Source organism: Drosophila miranda, chromosome XR (assembly GCF_003369915.1).
Source record: "Drosophila miranda strain MSH22 chromosome XR, D.miranda_PacBio2.1, whole genome shotgun sequence".
Lineage (NCBI taxonomy): Eukaryota > Metazoa > Arthropoda > Insecta > Diptera > Drosophilidae > Drosophila > Drosophila miranda.
This window is the reverse complement of record NC_046674.1, coordinates 23,519,296-23,541,919: the sequence shown is the minus strand read 5'-3', so window position 1 is coordinate 23,541,919 and position 22,624 is coordinate 23,519,296. Positions and strand designations below refer to the sequence as shown.

At 47.1% G+C, this 22,624-nt stretch overlaps 1 protein-coding gene across 1 annotated transcript in view; it reads right to left on the bottom strand.

Moving 5' to 3' along the window:
• Positions 1-22,624, bottom strand: part of LOC108152764 (putative dipeptidase CPC735_014430) — an 81,622-nt gene that overhangs the window by 35,661 nt on the left and 23,337 nt on the right. The window lies entirely within an intron of this gene.

Here is a 22,624-nt window from a genome sequence, read left to right as displayed (position 1 = left end):
TTAGCCTTTTCTGCTCGAATTTGTATTCTCAACCTGGCATCCAATATGCGGCACACTCCTGCACAAAGGATGATTCCTGCAGATGCTGCACTTTTGTATCTTTGCCAAAGCGTTTTGTAGACGCAACTTTGTGTGTGTCCGGGCTCCCCGCGCAGCACCACCCATGGCCAGGAGCCAGTCAGAGCCGGAGACATCGAGAGACTCCCAATAATGCAGGCAGAAATTTGCTTATCCAAGTACGTATATATGTACATACATAGAGTATCGGGAAATATGAGATGCATGCATAAAGATATGCCTGTGTGTGTCTGATTGTGCTTTTCTGTGTCCTTTGCATTGTTCGCGCGAGAAATCGAGGAGGCAGACAGGAACGGCAACGGCAACGGCGACGGCATGGCATGGCATGACATGGCACGGCACTCAGTGGCTTGTCGCAATGTAAACTGCTTAGGATCGATTGGGTGCACTTATTGACATTTTATGCTTAAGGACATGCTTAATATCCTCAACGTGCGCTTACGCTTTCTCCTACTTGCTGCTACTGCCATCTCGGGAGTCAACTGTACAATGGGCAGAATATTCATCCTTCCCCGTTCGCCTGATTGGATACTTAACAAGAGAAAACCAATTTCTTTATAGTTCTGCCATCATCAAAGATGGATATGTGAAAGCTACTTGAAGTTGATTTAGTTCTGCGACTCAAAATGGGAGCAATCTAGAGACTTTGGCTATTTTTCGTTGACCAAAGGACACTCAATGAAGCAAGTATGAATATTCCCAAAACTTTTTTTCTATTCTCATGTATTTTTCTTAAAAAATACCCTCTTTAGCCACTGTGCCTCAAGATGCGTTAAAAGAAGCCTGCTTCGTGGAGCAGAAAAACAGTTGCCATCATCAGATGCTGGGAAAGGAGGCTGATGCCTAGCGGCAGGGACATCTATGTGTGCTCTTAAATGCAAATGGCGTGGACGGGGGGTGGCCACTTTGGCTCCTGGGCTCTTACCACTTCCGGGGCTCAAGGCCGGTCTCAGAGGCGGCGCCGTTACGCTTCCGCTTCCTCCTGCCACACGGCAGTTATGGCGCTCATCACCATCGTGGCCGTCAACGCTATGGAGACCAGCTGGCGGCCACCATGCCATCCAGGCCATCCGGGCAACTACTTGCCCGTAATTTTCTTTTCAATCAGTGGTGCTGGCTGCTGCTGTGTGTCCCGGGGGCCCAGTCTCGTGAGACTGTCTGCGTCTCCGAGTATCTGCATGGATTCCGTTCCTCTGTCGACTGTCCGTCTAATTGTCCACCCCATCTGGCCCCTCCTTTCCCTACTATTGCCTGTCTCGTTTCCGGTGTTTGCGTGCCGGACTCTTGTACGCCTCCCGTACCATACTCCTTGTAGTTTTACCCACATGTTCACGGCTTGAATATTTTATGGGCTTAAGTACTTTCAGCTACGGCCTTTGCACGACATGGCACCTTGCACTATGGTCCTGCATGCCGAGGACGCACATAAATTCATTAGATAAGGTTGCTACTAGCCGCTTCGCCATTGTTTGCCACTTGCCCGGGCAGAACCCCAGCCCGGGATCCACTTGTTGAGAGTGGGGCTCCATTAACATACCTGCAATGATAAGAAACAGCAGGGAGCAGATGTCAGAAGAGGTACATAAGTGGTTCAAATCGAATAACGCCTGGAGATAACGCCTCAGGGAGTATCATAGTTGTTTGAATTCTTTCAACATTTTGAGATATTTAACTACTCGGGAGATATTTCACAGCCATTCCCACTGGTCTTGAGGCGCCACTTGGGCCGTTGGCATCATGGAGACATGGCAACGCGAGGACGCAGGTCGGCAAAGTCAGCAGGTCAAGGATTAACATGCTCTCTCCACCTGTCTCATATAACTCATTTTAATTAGATCAAATATGCAAAGAAAACGGAAAAGTGCCGAGCCAGGCAAAACGGAAAAGGCTGCAGCGTCTTTGGCCCGGGTATCCTTCGCTGGGCCCCCAAGGAGCTGGTGGATGTGCGATGTTGGGGGCGGCCGGGTTCATAAGCGGCAACGGGCTCAATGAGATGCAAAGGACGATAAACAAGCCCGATGGCGTCGAGGATGCTCCGAGGATGCTGGCGAAATAAGGTTACGAGCTCTCCACTCGTCAGGCCCAAAGTCAGAGGCGGAGGCGACGTCGGAGGCGGAAGGATGTTGCCAGAGAGGAAGAAAGAAAGTGCAAAGGCAGCCACCAAGTCATATTTCTCTTGGCCAAAATGAAATCGCCAAGCAAATGGAGGAGAGAGAGCCAAAGCTGGAGCAGGGCAGGACAGGAAGAATTATGGGAGCTCCGTTTCAAGTTGAATGTTGCGGCCAGGGTTGGTTGTCCGGGGGGTTGTGGTGGTGGCAGAAGCTGCACGTACTTTCGAGTATTTTGGCAAAATTAAAATTTATGAAGAGATAAAAAAGCGTTAATGGGCACTCGCCGAGGTCACAACTGGCCCGGGCGGGTGTTAGTGTGTGTGCTGGCAGTTGCGCCACCATTTGGCGAGTGGCAAATGAAGCAGACTCCACGGAGGAGCCATGGGGCGGCCATCGTCCACCGTCCACGACATTGTGCTCTGGCTGGCCGTAAACGCTGCATTTTTATTGCAGATCCCTTGCAAAGAGCCCACATTATTGTAGGTGCAGGCTCCGCATTCCAGATGGGAACAACCTCGGGTCAATGTGGCCTGGGGCTGTGGTTGCCGCCGGCACTAGAAAATGTGAGCGATGGAGATGGGGATGGGGATGGGGATGGGGATAGGGATGGGCGGAACTTTGCCAGAAGCCACGTGTTGCCTTTGTGCGGCGCCACTTAGGGTAAGAGTCCTCCCCATGAGGTGTCGTAAGACAATGATTGGGCCAGAACAGAGTCCATCATCCATAGACATCTAATGACTTTTCTTGGAGAATGCATCTTGGAGCTCTACATGTTGTTGGAGCCGTGTAAATGTTGTCATTGCTCTTGAGATTTCCGCTCGTTTCTTGTGATATTCACGGTCTCAGAGTCTCACACTCTGCGCTCTTGAAACAATGTCAAGTCGTTGACAACGTTTTGAGAGCCCCTTTGCACAATGCCGGGGCCCGGGCCGGGACCGAGGCGAAGAACAGGCCCAGAGCCCTACCAGGCTAATGGTATTTGCATGTTGGTGCCACTGTTTGGGGCACTTGCTGCTCCCGGCCACGTCCTCTGCAGCTTTTCTCCAGTCACGCACGTATGCGGGGGTCAGAGGCAGAGGCAGAGGCTGCCCCTTTGGACGGATGCAAATACGCGTGAGTGGCGCCTCGGTCAACTTTGACTGGAACCCGGCCTTGGACAGGGCTCTCTGAGATGGGTCTTTGGCGTGGGTTCGGCTGCGTGGGTGGGTGGTTGCTGTTTGTGGCGCCCTAACGACCTTTTAAATGTGCGTCTAATTATGTTTACGTGCTGTCCCGGACGACACCCGAGCCCCAGGAATGGCCCGGGATGACTATATTGCAGATCCAGTGGGGGTGGCAGGGAGCTTTCTGAAATCGTGGGTCTCTCTAGCAAATCCATTTGCTCACAACTTGTTAATAATGCGGGCTTACGGTCACTTTGTGTCCCAACGTGACGAACCCTTGGCCGAAGCATTGTTTTAATTTTTAATTGGGATGTGGAAACGGACCCATCACTAGCATCGGCTTACTGGGCTTCTCTCCCCAAGTATTTGTAAATTTCGAGACACCAGAAGCTTGGGCCACATTTTTTCTTTGATACGGATACCCCTTCATGATTTATTAATTTGTTCCTGATAATCGCTCTCTGCTAACAGTTTTCTTAGCTAAGTTTTTGTAGGCACCAAATAGCTCCAGCATAATTTCTTAATTACGAAGCGATGGAATGGGAAATTGTTATGGAAGTTATTCGAGATACGGGTACGTATAAAGAAGAAGCGACAGCAAACATCTTTATAATCTAATTTTCCCCGGACTCTGAGTATCAGTCATGCTCTGAAGTACTCTAAAAGGGAGTTTTTAATTAAATCTAAAGACAAATCACTTGTTTTGCGCTTGCTAATACATAATTTGTGTTGGGCTTGAAAATAATTAGAGTATTTCGGGTCCTTTGCTGTCCAAGAATTCATTACTAGACTTTTCGAAGTGTTATTGACTACGGTCTGTCCCATAGCGATAGATAGTGCGTGGGCACTCGCTCAGACGACTCGCTCAGAGAGGACAAAAGGAAAAGAGTGCGCATTGAGCGTGTTCCTCTGCGGCAATGTGTGTGGGTTTCGTTACAAAAATAAAGATTGAAATGGCAATTGCGTGGTAGCCAATCTGCTAGCGCGGATCTGCTAGCTGCCCAAACTGCTGATTAAGCGTTTCCCCAAAACACAGACTGAACCCAAACGCACTCATACTGAGGCTAAGGGTCTCTTGCAACAAGCCCCTTAATGCTGATCAAGCATTTCCATAGACTCAGGCAGAGACCACTTCCACTGATACTAATGCATTGGTACTCTCCTCGTAAGGTGCATGGGAGAACTCTCGCTCTCCGATAAACAAAAGAACAACTGTACCCTAGGCTGCAAACATAAACATTCTTAAAAGAGAACTCAAACCAAACAGACCAGCCCAACAGACCAAATGAAATTACGAATTTAATATGTTGCTTCACGATTCAGCGAAATGAAGGTCATACACCCCTGCCTGACAGGACACCTTCAACCTTATTAAACTTCAGAATGGACCCGTGACCTTCGCCGGAGCTGCCTTGGGCAACGTATTAATTTCTTATTTTTAAAGCCTCACTGCCACCTCATTCAGCGATGCATCTCAAAATGTTTCGCATATTGCCACGTATTGTAAATTAATAATCGGAGTGCTGTCGGAGGTCCCGGCAGAAAGTCAAAGGGAAACTCCCTTGAATTATTTATAAAAGGGGCGGAGCAGGGTGGAATATTGGTTTTTAATAACCCACATCTGAGGCTGGGGCTCGATGAAATCGAGACCTTGCGCTAATGCCTTTGTCGAAAGGCAACAACAACTTGGTCCGCCCTCGCACTACAAACCCGGTTTTACGGGGGGACCTGGCGAAATCGGATCGTGGATGCGGAGTGAAATGAAACGAATCCGTTCCGTTTATTGCATCGGCGGCAACAAAATGTTTTATTCGTCAGACGATGAACCATAAATGCATGCCCGTTTCCTGGGCAAACCAAAGCAGTTGAAGATACAGATACACACCTCTCTCTCCATGGGTAATTAGAGATTCGTCAGCTAATGGGCCGCATTAACTTTATTCGCCCATCTCGAGTTTCCGCGAGGAAAACAGGTGCCGTACCCCCCTTTTTGTGGAATGCAAATGCCTCCAGCCTCTCCACTTTCTGTTTACAGAAGTCATTAACTGAACAATACGAACGCCTGCATTTTACTCCAATGCTAATTTGAGTTTGTCAAACATAAAAGTTGTAAAAGTTTAAGAGCTAATGCATTAGCATTGCCAAGTCAAGAGACATTAACCAAAGAGTTTACAAAATGAAGAAAGGATGGGAAAAATACGCGCAAGTAGAGAGGTATTCCATTTCCATCGTTTAGGATTCGAATCCCCGCAGAATCCCCGGCGAATGCTTATGAATATTCCGTAGAATTATGGCTTACCGCTGCATAGGGGCTGATCGTGGCCTTGTAATAATATCATCAGACGCAGGAGTGGTGCTCTAATGAGGGAAACTCATTTGGGTAAAAGCACAAAGCAAAGCATTTTGCCCATTAAGAGGCATAATAATAAATACTTATCACTGGAGGAGTCGGGTAGGAGGAGCGGCACGGAGCGGGGCGAGCATATTGTCGCTTGGCAAGGCTCCCATAAGCCCTCTGCCACACCACCTCCTTTTGGTCGGCACACAGGGGGCACAGATGTGTGGCAACAAATGCCGTAAAACAAATGTAAAGTGAAATTGCTTTCTCTGTTGGCGGCAAACAGCGGACACGCCCCAGACCTGCTTGCTCTACGCCCACCGAAAAAATGTATGTGTACGTGTGTGTGTGTGTGTCGACAGACGGATGCGGAAACGGATGTGAAAAGTGCAGTCATAAATGTGCCGCCGTGCCGCCGTTCTGTAAGACGTTAATAATTGTCGACCGAAGGCGGGGCGCGTTGGGGCGCTGCTGGGCGGGGTGGTGCTGTGGGAGGGGCGCCTTGTGGCCGCGCTGCCAACGTCAAAGAGATGAAATTTTCAAATTCGCACATTTTCCTTTATTTTATGGGTTTTCTCCTTAGGTTTTCGGCTCTGCTCTCCGCCTTCGTTTACGCTCCTGCGGCAAGACCTCCCACGGGCGTCGCTTAGTAATTATGACAAATGCTAAAATATTGCACATGTGTGTGGCCACGCTGTGGGTACACATCACATACACAGATATGCATATACATATGCTGGGCGTTCACTGTGTGTCGCTGGGGGATTCCTGATTTTGTACTTTGCTTGTTTTCGCGGCCGGATCCGAGCTAAATCCCAAAATAAACATAAAAATCCTTTGTCAAATCCGCATTTCCAGCAAACTACTAAATCAAGGTTTAGGACCGACTTTGATACAGCTTATGGAATTTATGTTTGTTCTTCCCTTAATTAAGGATTCTTCCCGTTAGCGACATTTTGTCGGAGATGCCTCAAAAATAAGTGATATACGGCATCCTTGAGGCCTGCCAGTCACACAAGCTATCATAGCTCCAATGGGTTGCCGATCTTGTGATATCAATTGCCAGGGTACTATCTGATGAAACTATGCATTTTGCATTCTCTGGCTTGCTGCTCCTGCTGTTGCATCCATACTTCGCTGTGTGGCATAATAAATTCGGATTCCTTCCCGTTGGATGCGAAACTTGTTCACAGTTCAATATTTTCCAATTACATTCACGTATCCCTTGGCACTTGGCTTCGTTTTCCACCAAATCCCATACCCAACCCCAACCCCAACCCCACATCACCCCCGACCATCCAGCCATCCTGCCACGCATATTCGACTTTTCCCAGCTTTTCCCAGTGTTGTTTGAGTGGGTTTTTGGGTGAGCTGCCTCGGCAGCGTTCGGCATTGAAATACAAACTTTAAATTGAATTTTTGCGGTTTGTCATTGTTCACATCCGGCATCTATGCTCGCTCCACCTCCCCTCCACCACATTTTGACACCGCACATGGGTACGATCCACGCCGCTATAATGGGTCCCGTTCCCCGCTTGAGTCCTCTTCTCATTTTGTTTGTGGCAATGCGTTTCTAATTCAATTTGCTGTCAACGAGATGGAAAAAAATTGCCCGCTGCATTTTCAGCGGACGAAAATCGCGTGGGCGTGGCAGTGGGCGTGTCATGTCTGCCCTGCCTGCCCGCTGTCTAACTTTTTGCGGTTTTGGGAAATTATTTTGCTGTAAGTGATATCTTTTAATTTGCGAAAATTGCACCACGAACCGACAATGCTGCTGCCTGCTGCTGTCACATGCCAGTCCCCCGAGAAGAACTGTGGCTGGAGGGGCGGCGTGGCGGGGCTCGATGCGGCAAGTGAGGTCTTTAATTGCCGTAGCCTGGACATTGGAATATGTTTGCGTAAAACGCTTTGAAACGGATACCCTCCACGAATCCATGAATCACATAATGAATGGTTCTTTCGTAATGCGATTGTCGTAATGGCTGTGCCGGAACGCAACAACAGTGGACTCGCAATTCAATTTGAAAATTCGGGTTATCCAATTAACTCTGCGATTTTCCGATAATGAGGCTGCCCCGGGAATTCCGTGAGGCTGCAACCGTGCCCCCCGTACTTCCTCCAAATGTGTTTCGAAAACATGTGGATATGCGGAATTATGAGTCATGTTCATTGTTCTAGCTCGTAATTAAGTGTAGAACTTTCTGCACGTTGTAGCCCCATCAAAACAGTCAAATTAGACTGGATTAGCTGGAGAATTTTGGAGGGAGTTCTGTTCCCCAAAGTTCTCGGATCTCGAGTCAAACTTTAAATTGAATAATCGAGCAGAAGCAGGAGCTGGAGCTGAAGTTGCTTTTGTCAGTTGGCAAGTATTTACCAAGTGCTTTGCACACATTAAGCTTCGTTTTTATCTGCCATCGTTGGCCCGACGCCGCTGCGTATGCGTAATTTTGCAGGCGAGTCGAGTGTTTAAAGAGCAATTTGCATTGTCGAGCAATTTGCATGGGCCCCGGGCCAGGAATTTGTGGAATGAGGTTCGCCATTCACGATTCAACAGCGGAAGCAGCTCTCAAAAGTACATTTTTAAAATGAAAACGATCAAGATATAAGCATATATTTGAATTGGAAGAGGTCGTCCAAACTGATAACAAAATTAAAGTTTCCTGCAGAGCGGAAGCATCAAAAAGCGGGAATGGCACTGACATGTTCCACTTAAAGATGTTTTCAGAACAGTGTACTATTTCCCACTGTATCTTAAAGAGCTCCCCACCCATCAATATTCTTTCAAGTCACACGAAATGCAAATGAAATTCTCTGAACTAAGGCGACGACCATAAAAGGAAGACTTTCAAACTTTTTCCAACAATGAGGCGGGCCAGGACGTGTCCGCAATTGTGAATTTGAATTTCAATTATTTTCGGTTGGTCAATAGCCAGTCGAAGCCATTGGAGGACGCTCGTTGTGGGTCTATGCGAAGGCCTGGAAGGGTCAAAGTTCTGGGCCAAGGCGCGTTGTCTCCAGCAGAGTGGACGGCCCAGCAATTAAAGAGCATAATTAAGTGTATTCCATCTCGCCGCAGTAGCGAGAGGCTCATCCTGCGTCGAAGCTGTCGCCAATTTAAATGCAAAATCCCCGTTGAGCCAATCGGAAGGGTGAGAGGGGAGGCTCTGGGGCATTCAACACTGATTGCGAGGTGAGCGAGCGTTCCGCCGGCGGACAATGACTGCGGGAATGACTTCCGTAGAAGTCGGCAGCACGGCAAGGAATGCAAAGCGACTTGGCGCTGGATTTGCGAACCCCAAAAAGTAGCCAACGTGAATTTTACGGGACTTGTAGCAAAGTGAATTAAATGAGGGCCTGAAACACGAGAGCCGGTGACTGATCCTGGGACTGGCACTGGGGCTGGGGCTGGGGTCGGCGCTGCAGCCGGTGCCTAAAAGCAGAGCTTCGGGCTTGTGGAATTTTGTAATTAAAAGCACGAGGATTACATTAGCACGTACTCGTGTCCCCCGGACATGGGAAACGGGACCCTGAACAGCAACTAGTGGTCAGTGGTTAATTAACGCGAGGTGCGGGGAGGGCGAGGCTGGGACAGGGATAGCCAAACAATTGGATGGGCCTCGTGTGCCTGTCTCCGTGCGTGCCACATGTTGGCCGCAGGACCAAAGTTGTTTTCTATATGAAATATGCGCATTGACAGCCAGTTTGCCGCAGGACACGGCACACATGTCCACCGCATACAGAGAGTCCAGTCCGAGGGTAGGCAGAGCCTTTTCACCGAGACCTGATCCTGAAAGCCTCAATTCTGTGAATCTGGCAACATTAACACCTTGGAACAAGAATCTTTTTTCACAAAATGATAACCATGCAGCCTTATAGATGCCCTAGATATTTAATTTTGGACTCTTGGTAGAGTGTTTTTTATGGGAAAATCAGTAACATGCTTCAGATCTATGCAGCTGTGAACCTATTCAGGTTCACTGTTCTTAAGGTCTCTAGGGAATGCGATGCAAGCCATTCAAGATGATTCAGCATCCGGAATGGCAGATCCTCTGCATCTATGTACAAATCATTCCTCGAACAGCCCACGCGCCCTGGCTGGCTGCTGCTGCTGCCCTTGGGCCCAATGTGTGTGTTCTTTGGCCATTCCCAGCAATTGTGCGTGTGCAACCGGGCGGTAAGGGCTCGTGCAACATGTTTGCGCTGCGCCACGACTACCACCCACAAGCGAGGTGGAGGTTGTGGGGGTGTGATGCAGTTGAGCACGCCAGTTTACCTTTCAGCAGGAGTAATCATTGGAAAGCTGGCATCGGACATGACATGTGATCTTCTCCTGAAAGAGCTGCCTGCCTGCTGCCACCAGATAAAAATGTTTGGGAAATTGAAAATGGTTGTTCTGCCTCGGGACGCAGCAATGAAATGAGCTCTTTGAGTCATCAGGATGTCCATCGGCATCCTTGGAAAGTTGACACATTTACAGTCAAAGTTCTCTTGGGCGGACGTTTATTTCGTTTCTTTGAAAAACATAGTTTTTCTTATGAAGGAATTCTTAGACATATTTGTTGATCAAATCTTGCCTATTTTTATACCGGTACTCGAAGAGTGGATTATGATGTGTCTACTTAACATAGTACCCAGAAGGCAGCATCAATAGCTGAGTCGATATTGCTATGTCTGTCTTTCCGTCTTTCCGTATTCCGTGCAGTGTGCGTCCTCTGGCGCAGGTGGGCGACGTATTTATGTATCAAAAATATATTGCATAGGTTATATAAATCATAAGATGACATAAATACTGACTGAGTATTTAGTAGAAATGTAGAGCCGCGGAACTCTTTTTTTTGCTGAGCAGACAAAACAAAAAAAAGGGGATATTTATTTGAATAATTTCAATTCGCTAAAGAAGAACTTTGCTGTACAACGGAAAGGTGTTAAGCTTCCCGGCTCGGTTTTTACAAAATGATTTACTCGATACAAATCCAACTACACGTGTCACAGGGCCATGACTTATGACAGTTTGCAAATACAAATCAATAATTGATATCATCCACTAATTGAAATTCAAATGCTTCCACATGACACAAGTATTCTCGAATCATACTGTATTCTCTATGGGCAAAGATAGGACATAAATTCTGTATGCTGCAAAGTTGCAAATTGCCAAAACTCATTTACGGCTTCAGGGCTTCAGGATTATTTTAGAAATCCGGCTGTATACAGAACATTCGAAATGGTTCTAGCAGCAATAAGGACGAATAAGCAGAGGGCAAGTTGAATATCACACCTACATTTTTGAAAGGCCATTGGGCGCTGCTCCATAATCGTGGACAGGAACAGGAACAGGAGCATCCGAACAGTGAGAAGTACCGCATTATGCGATGCCTCCCACTTCCCACTGTAATGGAAGCAGCATGGTCCGCCGTCTCCAATCCCCAACCGAACTATCAAGGTGGACAAAGTGGGAGTAGCCGCAGCATCAAGTAGTAGCAGCATCCTTCTCATCGAGCAAGTGGAATTGTGGCCAAACTAGGAGCAGAAAATGCATCAATCTTTCTTCGAATGCTGCCATTTTGACCCGCACTCTGGGGATCCGTTGAATTCAAGGCATTCGTAATTGCGTTCATACAGTCTCCATCTCCAATTGAATCCGGTCAGGATGACATTAAAAATCAGTGCAGTGGGTCCCCTGAAACCCCGATCCAGCCGCCTTGCTGCATTGTATGTGGACTGAGTAGGTTCCGTAAAACATTTTGAAACCCTTTCCAATGTCCAATGTAGGAACTAAGCAAAATGTTCAGTGCTGCATTAGAAGATCAGAAAGCTATCAGAAGTCTTATTTAGCTCCACCTGCTCTTGCTTCCACACAAAAGAAGGCTGCCAAAAAAGAAGGCAGTGCCATATCCAAATTTGTTCAACTCAGTTCTCGTCACTGATAAGCCCTCCACTCGTACTAATCTGTACTAACTAACTAATATACAATATACCGCATAGCTACACTGTACTCGCCTTGTGGCGGTGCTAGTGCTCTCGAATTTGTTGCGGTGAGAGCCGTAATTAATTTGTGAAACGCTTTTGGCCTCGGGCCGCCACGACATCTCTGTTGACTTTGAGGCAATGACAGACGGCAAACACAAACAAAATCTGCGTCTCTCCAGAGACCCATTGGGGAGGGGGGCATAAATGTTTCCAAGATGGCATCAAATGTGGAGATGAAAACCACAGCACAGCAAATGTGTAGACCGCCAATATATGGGAAGCACTCTCTCCACTCGCTGTCTAAAAATATACATGCATAAGAAAGAGCCGAAGGAAAACAAAGAGACATATTCAAATATTTTGACAAGTCCACAATTAAACATATAAAATGGAGCATGAGTACGCATGAGGCGTACTTCAGAAGGGGGACGTACTACGAGTATGAGTATTATTCGTTTATCCTCTATCCTCTTTAGAGGATAGTTAATTATAATATTAAAACTTTAAAGAGCTCGTACTTCCCTTTAATTTGAAATAGGGATCAATAGATGTTTTGTAGATTTAAATATATATTTTTTTTAATTTCTAGTCTTACTTTTTCAATCAGAGTCCAGAAATACATATCTTTTATGGATATCCAAGCCATGTAAAATATACGACTATATAAAAGTTAAAGGCCCCAGTAGCTTGCGCTTGCATATGTTTAAGTAAATATTTTATATATATATATTTATTCAAGTTTGAATGATTTGGAAAACTCGAGTATTAGGGCATAACAACGACTTGGACAGCTGAAAGAGAGTCCACACTGTGAATCCCCTTTGGTGGCACGTCCCGCTCGTGCCACGGATGGGAGCGCGGGCCTGAATGGCTCTTGACGATAAGTACATGGGCCGCCTGGCGTGCGTGTGCTCGTGTGGTCCCGGGGCTTTGTAAGTTTAAGTGGTAGATATTATTCAAAAGGAATTAAGACTGAAATGAAAAGCTTGTTGACGCTGACGAGCACGAGCACAAGGACGCCAAGGAGGGAGGGTTTCCCACCCTCACAACCCACGAATGCCTTCAGCAAATATGAATTCTCTATGTGTGCGAGTGTAGCTATGCGTGTGCAGTGTGTGTGTGGTTATCTGTGCGTTTGCCTTTCGGTTGTATGGTTGTATGTGCGGCGGGGCTTGGGGATGCAGATTTCGAAGGAAATGAGCAACAGCTGGGTGGAGGGAAGAGGAGCGGAGGAGCGGGCCAGAAGATCAGCCCCCCCCCTCCACCAGCCTTCATAAAACCAGCAAACTACAAAGATGTGCGGTGCCGCTTGTGGTGCGCTTATATAACGAAGCCAAGTGTCAACACGATAACTTCATTACGGGCGGTGAATGGAGGATGGAGGACGCAAGAGGATGCACAACAGGCCGAAGCCAATTTGAGGACAAACAGCACTGGCTTGGCCTATTGCAGTGGGGCTGGCACAGAGGACTTTTGGGGGCACGGAGGGATCGAGGTCAGGTCAGTGTGTATGCTAGTGTGTGTGTGTGTTTGTGTGTGTGTGTCTGTGTGTGCGGGGCTCCACAGCTCCGACCACATATTCGCCTCGCTGCGTGCTAAATGAGTTTAGATTGCAGCACATAAATTACCATAGACTGGCAGAGCGACAAACGCAGGCTAGGCACAGCACAGCACAGCACAGACGTGGACATGGTCATGGACATGGGACATGGGACATTGACTGGACAGACAGAAAGATGGCATCACAAAGGGACATCAGGGATTGGCAACAGATGTGCTTGCCCGTCGTGATGCACAATGGGCCGAAACACGATCTGTGGATCAACGACGCGTCGTTACATTGCAAGAAAACAGAATCATTCTCGGAATGCTTCCACTGTGTGGTCAAGATGGTCTGCCTGACTGCCACAAATGCACTCCCCTCCCCCAACAGCACACATGAGAGCTCTGCTCAAATGCCGCAATCTGGTAAGCACCACAATGCAAATACACCCACAAGGTGGCTCTGATTTACGTGGAGGCTGGAGAGATGCAATCTGGCCAGGAGGCTGGCCGCATCCGTCACTCCCCACCTGTGGCAAGGCCAATTCATCAGGAATCAAGATAAACGGCACTCGCCAAATTGGTAGAAACAGTCGGTGGGTAGTCCCTTCCGTTTCCCAGTTCTGTCACAGTTGGGAAACATTTGAAATTCCATTTGTAATCTGTTTTTATGGCACCCAATTCACATTAAAGTTTTACTATTTTTAATTATTTAGCTTTTATGTTCGAGTGTGCGAGTAATTCGCTCTGCAAATGCCGGAGGGACGCATAAACCTCTAACTGGTACGGGTTGGGGTAGGGGTATATGTAGGTGTAGCCTAGAGGATGGGGTGGCTCGGTTAGCTGAGAGTTTTGCGTCCAGCCGCCTGGCACAGTCATTTACACGCCGCCTCTTTAAAGGCCGATCAACAGTGCGTATGCGCAATGTTCGGCTGTCAATTACAGTCGGGTTGTCAAATGTACGAGTCGTGCAGTTGAAGGAGCAGTTGGAACAGTCACAAAAATCAATTCCCCCACCGCCACACGCCCTGTCACTTTCAATGGCACTCAATCAATCATAATTAACTTTCGAGCACTTTCACTTGAATCGCTTTTTAAATTGCCTTCCTTCCACTGCCCCAAACAGAATCCAAACCGAACAAAAGTCAGATATAAGAGTTGGAGCAGGGGCAGGAAGGGGTTCGCCTCCAACTCGGACTTTCTCCGAGAGCCAAAGGGCCCAAAGGGTTGCCATATCATGCGCAGGGCAATAAATCTCCGTGTAATAAGATTAAATTAGAACAAATGAGTTCATTTGCTCGGACGCGAATGCCTTTTAGGCCGAGCGCAAATGGATAGGGGCAGGGACAGGCACTTTAAGGGCTTTTAAGGGCACGACTTTGACTGGTAAGCAATGCTGCTTAGAACGGTCATAGGTCACAGGCCAAGGCTGGGTTTCTTAAGTCCATTTCGCGGAGTAACCGAAACATAAACACAAATCTTCCAGAGCCATTAAGCATACGACTGTGATTGCTGTCTGACAAATCTGACTTTGAACAAGTTCCAAATGCTCGAATTACTTCAATTGATCATAAAATCAAATAAGTGTCAAGACATAAAATCCAAGTGGTTCAAGGGACTCGCTCTCGAACTTTTAATGGCAATGCGATTCTCCGAAATCAGAAAATGTTTAGGAAGAACAAATATGCTACGAGTATTTATCAAGCACTATTACTGTTTTAGCATTAGTACTACGAGTATTTTTGCGACGGATAAAATCTCACTTAAAGCATTCGACAACTGTTGCTCCTCGCTCTTGCTCGACACTAGGAATTGGGAGCATGAGCATGTCAGCTGCAAAGTCGATAAAGTCACATAAAACTCACTTTCGGATTCATAAATTGCCGGAGAAAGTCGACCCGAGCCCCTTGCCATGGCCAGTCGATGGCGATGGGTTGTGTGGGGAAATGGCTGGGTGTGTGTCTGGTATGTGGCTGCCCGCCCGGTTATGAATAATATGCGGCCGAGAATTATTGACAACGGGAAAATTCATTGGCGTCGCCTAATTTCATTAATTTGATGCGCATTCAACAACATCGGCAGATTTCACAGATTGCCGATGTCCACTCCCCCTGCCAAACCACCCCATCGACCACAGGGAGATTTATGTCTGCCTCTGGGGCTGGTGGCATGTCTGGGTTTCGGCGGCATTCAGAGCCATTTGACCGGAAGTGACAAGTCAGCAAAATTGGTCCACTTACCTTTCGGCCCAGGACCCAGAACACAGAACCCAGGACCCAGGAACCAGGACGGCGCAGCAGTATTCTTAGCTGAGCGAGGGGTTGGAGTCGCATGGGATCCTAGACCCATACATAATGTATGTGTATGTTTGTATGCGTGATGCCTAATCATCCATGGCTGTGAATGGCAAATGTCATTCGAGTTATCGCTGTCCTGCGCAAGTCGTAGGTGGATTCCCAATGGGTTGGTCCCCCACTCTGGTCTCTGTCTCTGACGGGTGGCATACATTAGGAAATCGATCCTGTTTCGCAATAAAAATTGAACATTATGCATGCCTTTGCCTCAGTCTCAGCCTTATCCTACTCCCTACCGATTATTTCCTCCTTGGGCACTGGGCCACGTTTATGATTTTGATTAATGTTCGACGGAATCGGCCAAATGTTCTTGTCCATCAGCATCATCATAATGTCGTAGCTAATGTTTCTTTTTTTTACATTAAATGTGTTGTGTTAAATTTTGTGTTGCAACCTTTTTCGTTTACTCATGCCGCCATGCTTCAAATATTCATCAAATATTTCCAAATGGAGGTGACAGATGGATGTGATGGAGTCGGAATTGAAGTAGCACTCACTCTTCGTTTTGAAAACGAAACGAAAGCCAATAAAGTGAGGCAGCTGCTAGATGTTCCAGGAAATTTATTAAACCTTAGACTTTAAAAGATTCTGGCTACTGTTCGTGGAAAGGTTCCTTGATTTTCTTTGATTTTGGCATTATCAAATCTCTTGGAACTCAAGACTACCCAAAAGAGAATTGAAATTTGATTGAAATTTCCCTTGGAGTACGCGAATCTCTAGACCTGCGATGGTTGTGCGGCGAAGTCCTGCAGGAATCCTTGAAGCGAAGCTCCCAGATCGTCGTGAAGCTCTCCGGCTGGCTGGGATAACGCCGCTGGCCCGCGATTACTCCGTTGCTGCCAGCAAATTGGGAGCTGGATGTCAATGGTTATGGTAATGTTTGCTTTCATTTTCGCTTTGCGCTTTTTTGCCGAGTATTTCTCTTTGGCCATGTTTGACACTTGTCCGACGCTGGGTAACTTTTTGTGGGCTCCGCTTTCGTCGCTCGTCCCCGGGCACGTCCGTGTGGACAAACACGGCCATTGTTGTGGCATGGTCTCGCTTGTCCTTGCTGCAAATTGCTGGCGCTGTTGTCTTTTCATATTCCTCGCACTTTCGGCATCGCTCCATTTTTCTTCTGTTGCCTCATTTCGCTGTTTTTCCACCATTTCCCATTTCCCATTACCCATTTCTCATTTATCTTTGGAGGCGTGACAGTGTCCGGAAATGTGGACTTTAATAGACGGAGGCGGCACCAGTAGCAGCAGCATGAGGCCACTCAAGTATGCGGACCAGCTTTGGGGTCCCCGAAAATAAAACTGCATTCAACAGTCGATTGGCCAGGCAAACATTAAAGAGCAGTCCACGTCTACACCCTCCCCACTCGCCACAGAGAAGTAAAGCCAGAGCCGTAAACTCTTCTCCGGGCTGCATCCTAGGGGCTGCCTGCTCAGTGGTACGATTAATCAAACAAATCAATAATTCATCAAATCAACGTCAGGAAGGACAATCAAAGCGAGTCCGGGCCTGGGCTGGGCGTGCCGTTCTCTCCGTCTGGACATGAAAAATCGAATCACTTGCATTTTCACATCAATTTGCTCACTTTGTTCGAGCTCCCTTCACCCCGTCCAGGCCGGACGTTCCTTGGCCCTGTCCGGCGCTGTAGCCCGAAAGCATTTGGAATATCTCAAGAGTTCTAATTGCGAGGAGAAGTGGGGTCCAGCACATTCACCAGATGCAATCCCTCTCCGAAGCAAAATGATTGATGAGGTGAGGGGCCTGAACCCTGCCCTCTGACTGCCATTGGTGGGGCTCTGGGCGTAGATGTGGGTGTGCGCGTAACACTGGGAGTACATACGAGTATTTACATTTGAGTACAACTGTTATACCTTTGCGGACTTCTCGCTTTTATGTTGGGTTCAGGTTAACATGGATTTCCAATTTTATTGACTGCAGCACCGCACCGCACCGCACCGCACCGCAACGACAATGAAGTCACGTGGTCCCCAATTGAATTTCAAATCATATTTTCAATAAGTTTGCGAGTTCTGCGATTCGCTGGCGGCAAACGTTGAGTGCAGAAAGTAAAAGTCCAGGTACTACGAGTACTCGTACTCGTACTGGTACATGCACAACCAGTTTTGTGGGGAAAACCCATGACAGGACAACATTACACCTCCCACCCCCTGCTGTCGTGCACAGTGGTATGAAGTTCCATTTTGTGGAGAGTCGATGACTCCTTTTCGAATACAATATACTCGTATGATTCTGATTTGGTTTCCGCTATCGCGATTTCCTCATTATCCAGAGGAAATGGATCCTTTGAGTTCTGTCATTCGATTGACAGCTTAGCCATCACGTGGAATGCATCAGGTGATTCTTTTTCAATCAAGGCGGTAATTATTCATTCCCTACATCGAATGTGGTACAATCGCATCCAGAAATATCCCCCTGTCCACTGTTCCTGCTCGCAGCATTCACCAAGCCGAACGTGAAAAATGACTTGCAATGTCTGCCACGAGGCAAAGTTGTTCATTGCATTGTTGTAACTGTTGATGTTGCAACATGCAACTGGAAAATGGAAAGTCTGCGGAGGGGGTCCATGGGCGTGGGGATAGTGTTAGGGATGGGGGTCGGGTATGGGCATGAGTATGGCGCCTGTGTGCGTCGCACATCGTTAAAAAGGAAAATCAATTCCACGGCAACCTGCGCCTTTCACGTTGTTTGCAGCATCCCTCTTGCCACACACACGCCCCTTATCCGCAAAGGACTGTCGTTGCAAGTACTGCTGCTGCTGCTGATGCTGGCGGCTGATGATGATGATGATGATGTTCCCGACAAGACGGGGGACTGGGGGGCAAGTCCTCCCTACTCTCCCTTTGCCGACAGCTGCCCCGCCTTGCTGACTTGCAAAATATTTGCAAATTTATGCAACACTCACCTGTGCTGAAGCTGTAAGCTGAATTACGGTAAATACACCTGCACACATACACTGAGCCACCCATCCCCCATGGCACAAATACACACACACACACACACACACACACACAAACACACACACGGGTGGAGTAAACATTATTACGGTAAAAAAAAGAGAATAAGGACACGCAGTCCGCCGGAGGGCGAGGATCAATCCGGTTACACAGCGAAGCCAAAAGCAAACGGTCCCTGGCGGATGCAGTTCCTCTACCCTTCCATCCCTCTACAGCTCTACAGCTCTAAAGCTCTACCTTTTTACCTCTCTGCCGCTATGCTCTGCTACTTCCCCGCGAAGCTGTCGTAAGCCTGGGAATGCCTTTAAAGAAACTGTAAAAACTATTATGCAAAGCTATGCCCAAGGTGTTTTTCTGTAAGGTGAAAGGCATTCCCTTTTTTGGTTTATCACATGCATAGTCTCTCTCTCTCTCTCTCTGCAGTGCTCTCTGGCAACGCCTCACCTTGTTTTAATGTACTATGGCTATTGCAAAGCAGTTTCCTCACCGCACGCCTCATAAATATGCGAATGAGTGAAGGCAGAGGGCGAGAATGCGAAGAGAGAGAGAGAGAGAAGAGAAAAAGAGAAAACAGATTTAAAAAAATGGAAAAATTTAAATTTCATTATCTTCAATGAGCAACGGAAGAAGGGGTAGCCAGACTTTCCCCAGGGGAAAAGTCAATTCATAACGGCCAAGTGGACAAGGCGCCCTCAAAGAGCACACTGGAACGAAGCTCTACACTGGAAAACATGTAGGGTACAGTTTTGAATTTTAATTTTACTCTGGGTATGATGGTTTCTTTCACTATTGTAGAGGTACGTAACACTCGACATCAATCAGTCTGAGTGTCGCAGTTTCCCTACTGCTCAACCATTCGCAGGCAACCACTAATCCAATAACATGTTTTTCCTGATTGCTGGCAAAATACCACTTATATTTCAAATCCCTTCATTTCAGGCCTGGGGGAATCAACGACTCCGTTCAGCCTTCCTAGCGCGTCATTGTAAAGGGCTATGTCCCTTGCTTGGAAAGTTATTCGCATTATCCAGCCGGACCAGGCCGCCTCGTTGTTGGTTAATAGGGGCCATTGAAATCGAACCCTGCATCATGACTGCAAAACGGCCGTCTGAATGGCCACTCGAGAACTCGAGCGGCAATTTATGGGGCAGGCGCCTTGAATGGGTTAAAAGGCCCACGGACACCGTCCGACCCGTCTCGCAGTTGGAATCGGCGTCGGGCAGCAGCAGTAGCTGCAGCAGCCCAGAGGCGAACAGTCGTGTGGCTTGAGATTTCCCAGCATTGATTTTCAATTTGTATTGCGGCACGTGAAGTTCTTCCGCTTCATTTGCTATGCTGAGCGGGGGGAGGGGTGGGAGATGGAGATCAGACGATGGTGGCTCTTCGCCTAAGTGAGTAAACATCGAGTCGGTCCTCCTTCCCTACTTTACTGTCCAGCGCCAACTATCCTGCGGTGACTCCAAGCCATTCGAGCGCCAAATGACCGCCCATCATCATCTATGCGGAGCACGAAGAACCCAGCCCCGTCCCCGTCCCCGTCCACGTCCCCGTCCCCGCTCTCGTCCACGGCTTCGGCATCTGCTTTGGCTTCAGCACAAATTGAATTAATTTGGCCACATCTATTGAGAAGCCTGCCCCACGGCTGTTTGTCCGCCAAAGCTGAAACGGAAACGTGTATGCAAAGATCAACAGCACGGTGACTGTGCGCCCCCAAGTATGCAATGGATTTTTACTTTTTACCCCCTTATGCAATGCAAACAAAAAAAAACACTCCCTGCCCGTACTCAGGGCACTCGACACAAGGCCCCCACGGCACACCGCACACACGGATGGCTTTTGGAGCAGGCTTTCGAAACTGCATTCGAGCGAAAGTGTAAGCAAAATGCTGAAAAATTTTGCTGCTGCCACACGTATTTGGAGCCGTTGCCTAATGAAGTGGAAGGCACTTGGGAGTCCTGTGCCACACAAAATGCTGCGCTGCCATATACACGCACAGGATACATTTTTAAGAAATTGAAACCATAAATAGCCCAGCAGCAGCTTATTCAAATGCCGAATGGTTTTACGAAAATTTAAATTTATGAACAAGAAAATATACCAATATTCGTAAAAAATAACCATATTTTTGGTTTAAGTAATAATATTTCATTCTGTTAAGGTTTTCTTGTAAAAATACTTAATTTTGTTACGAGTATTTAGTTTTGAGAGATACACTCATCGACTTTGGTAATTTAAATACGTATATAAATCAATTCAGCAGAAGTGCACTCTCGCTCTCTCACGGATTGAATTGTTTGATCAGAAAAGACCCTCAAATTATTTTGTATACCCTTTGAAAGGTGATTAAACCTTTGGCTTGCCATACCGGAAGTGCTGTACTGATTAATCCAGAATTAAAATATATCATTAAATAGTTTCAATATCCATGTGTCCATATTTGGTCAGTTCACTGCTCCACCGACCCATAAATACATATGTATGTATGTATTTACACTCGGGTAAACTATATAGAAACAGAAGATCCATGCTGCCAGATAAAGGCTTCCCACTAACAATATATACATATGTATACTCATACATATATCAATGTGCTCCGGGCGAATTGCTTTCCTTCCTGCCTCATTTGTCGAAAAGAGCATTATCAATCGGCCTTACGTGCATCACGAGTATCCCTCTGGATGGGTTGCAAAGGACGCGCTGGAGTGGCGCCTGCAGCCGACTATTGTGTGTCATATATTCATTCGCAATTTTAATTGGAATCCGCATTTAATTTTCCTGCTTCTTGTTGCGGCGCTGACGTTACAGAAGCATTGGCTATTGGCTATTGGTTATTGTTTCATGAAATATGGAATTTTCGCATTTAATATCTTGCTGATAAATGGATTTCATTTCGTCGCATGCCCACACACACACACACAAAATAATTATGCAGCGAGCGATTTTAAATTGAGTCCCCGTTTTTCCTACAATTTTGTGTCATTTTTGCGTTTAATGGCTGGGGCTTAACCACAGTTAAGCAGACAGCCGACGGCAGACAGCAGTCGATGCCCATGCCGATTGTTTATGACTGCATTTAATTTTTAATTGAATTATACGCCCTATTGGGCTTTGGTTTAATGCATCGATGATCTGCAATTTGTATTTGTATTGCGCGTATTTTGTTTGTCCACACACATACTCGTCTGAAAGGGCTCATAATGACGGTATTTTATTTTAGAAGTTACGGGTTCAATTAATTGAAATCCTCATCCTTGCAATCCTTTCACAAACGAACGTGTGTCCTCTTCCATATCTATGAAATTTAATTTGAAATTCTCCAACAGCATTGGACATTTTCTGCTATTTTCTCTTCGTTTTCCACTAACTAAATATGAGCAGCAGACGGGAGAAATTCCTGTCACAAAATTCCGGGCCAAGCTCAAAATTGCACAAACGAAATACTTTCGATTAATAATGGATAGATGGACAATCATGGACAGGGTGTACAGTCCTTGGGCTTGGGCTTGGGCTTTTGCCCATGCCCACCCGACTGGCGAATCAATTGACAATGAACTTTCTGCTCGAACGACAGTTGCGAAATATTCTCGATGCCAGTGAAATTTATAAATAGAATTTTCCATTTTCCACTCTTCACGCTGGGATGGGTTTGTCCTAAGAACTGGGGGCAAAGGAAAACAACGACCAAAATGCCAGCAACTTTGTTGCGATAGTTTTCCTTCTTTTCCTTTTTCCATCCTGCCATTGTGGGTCAAGAGCAGGGGGTATGCCATCCCCTCCCCTTCCCTGGCTCAATTACGAGACCAAGCACAAATCATTAAACAAAATAATAATTTCCCCAGCAAAAGGGGCGGATGAGAGAGAGTGGACGGGACTGACAAATTGCTCTCCCATCGGGGCGGCAGGACCTTGACGGGTCGACACACACCTAAATCGGAGGGGTAGGCCGAGGTTGGGCCCAAGCCCGAGTCCGGGTCCGGGTCCTGATTCGGGGCGAGTGTCAAGTGCAGGGCATCAAATTGTGCTTGGCCAGAACCAGAGCAGAAGGATGCTTACATTTGCTCTTGTCCAGCCTTGGGTCCGGCTGTTGGGGCACGAG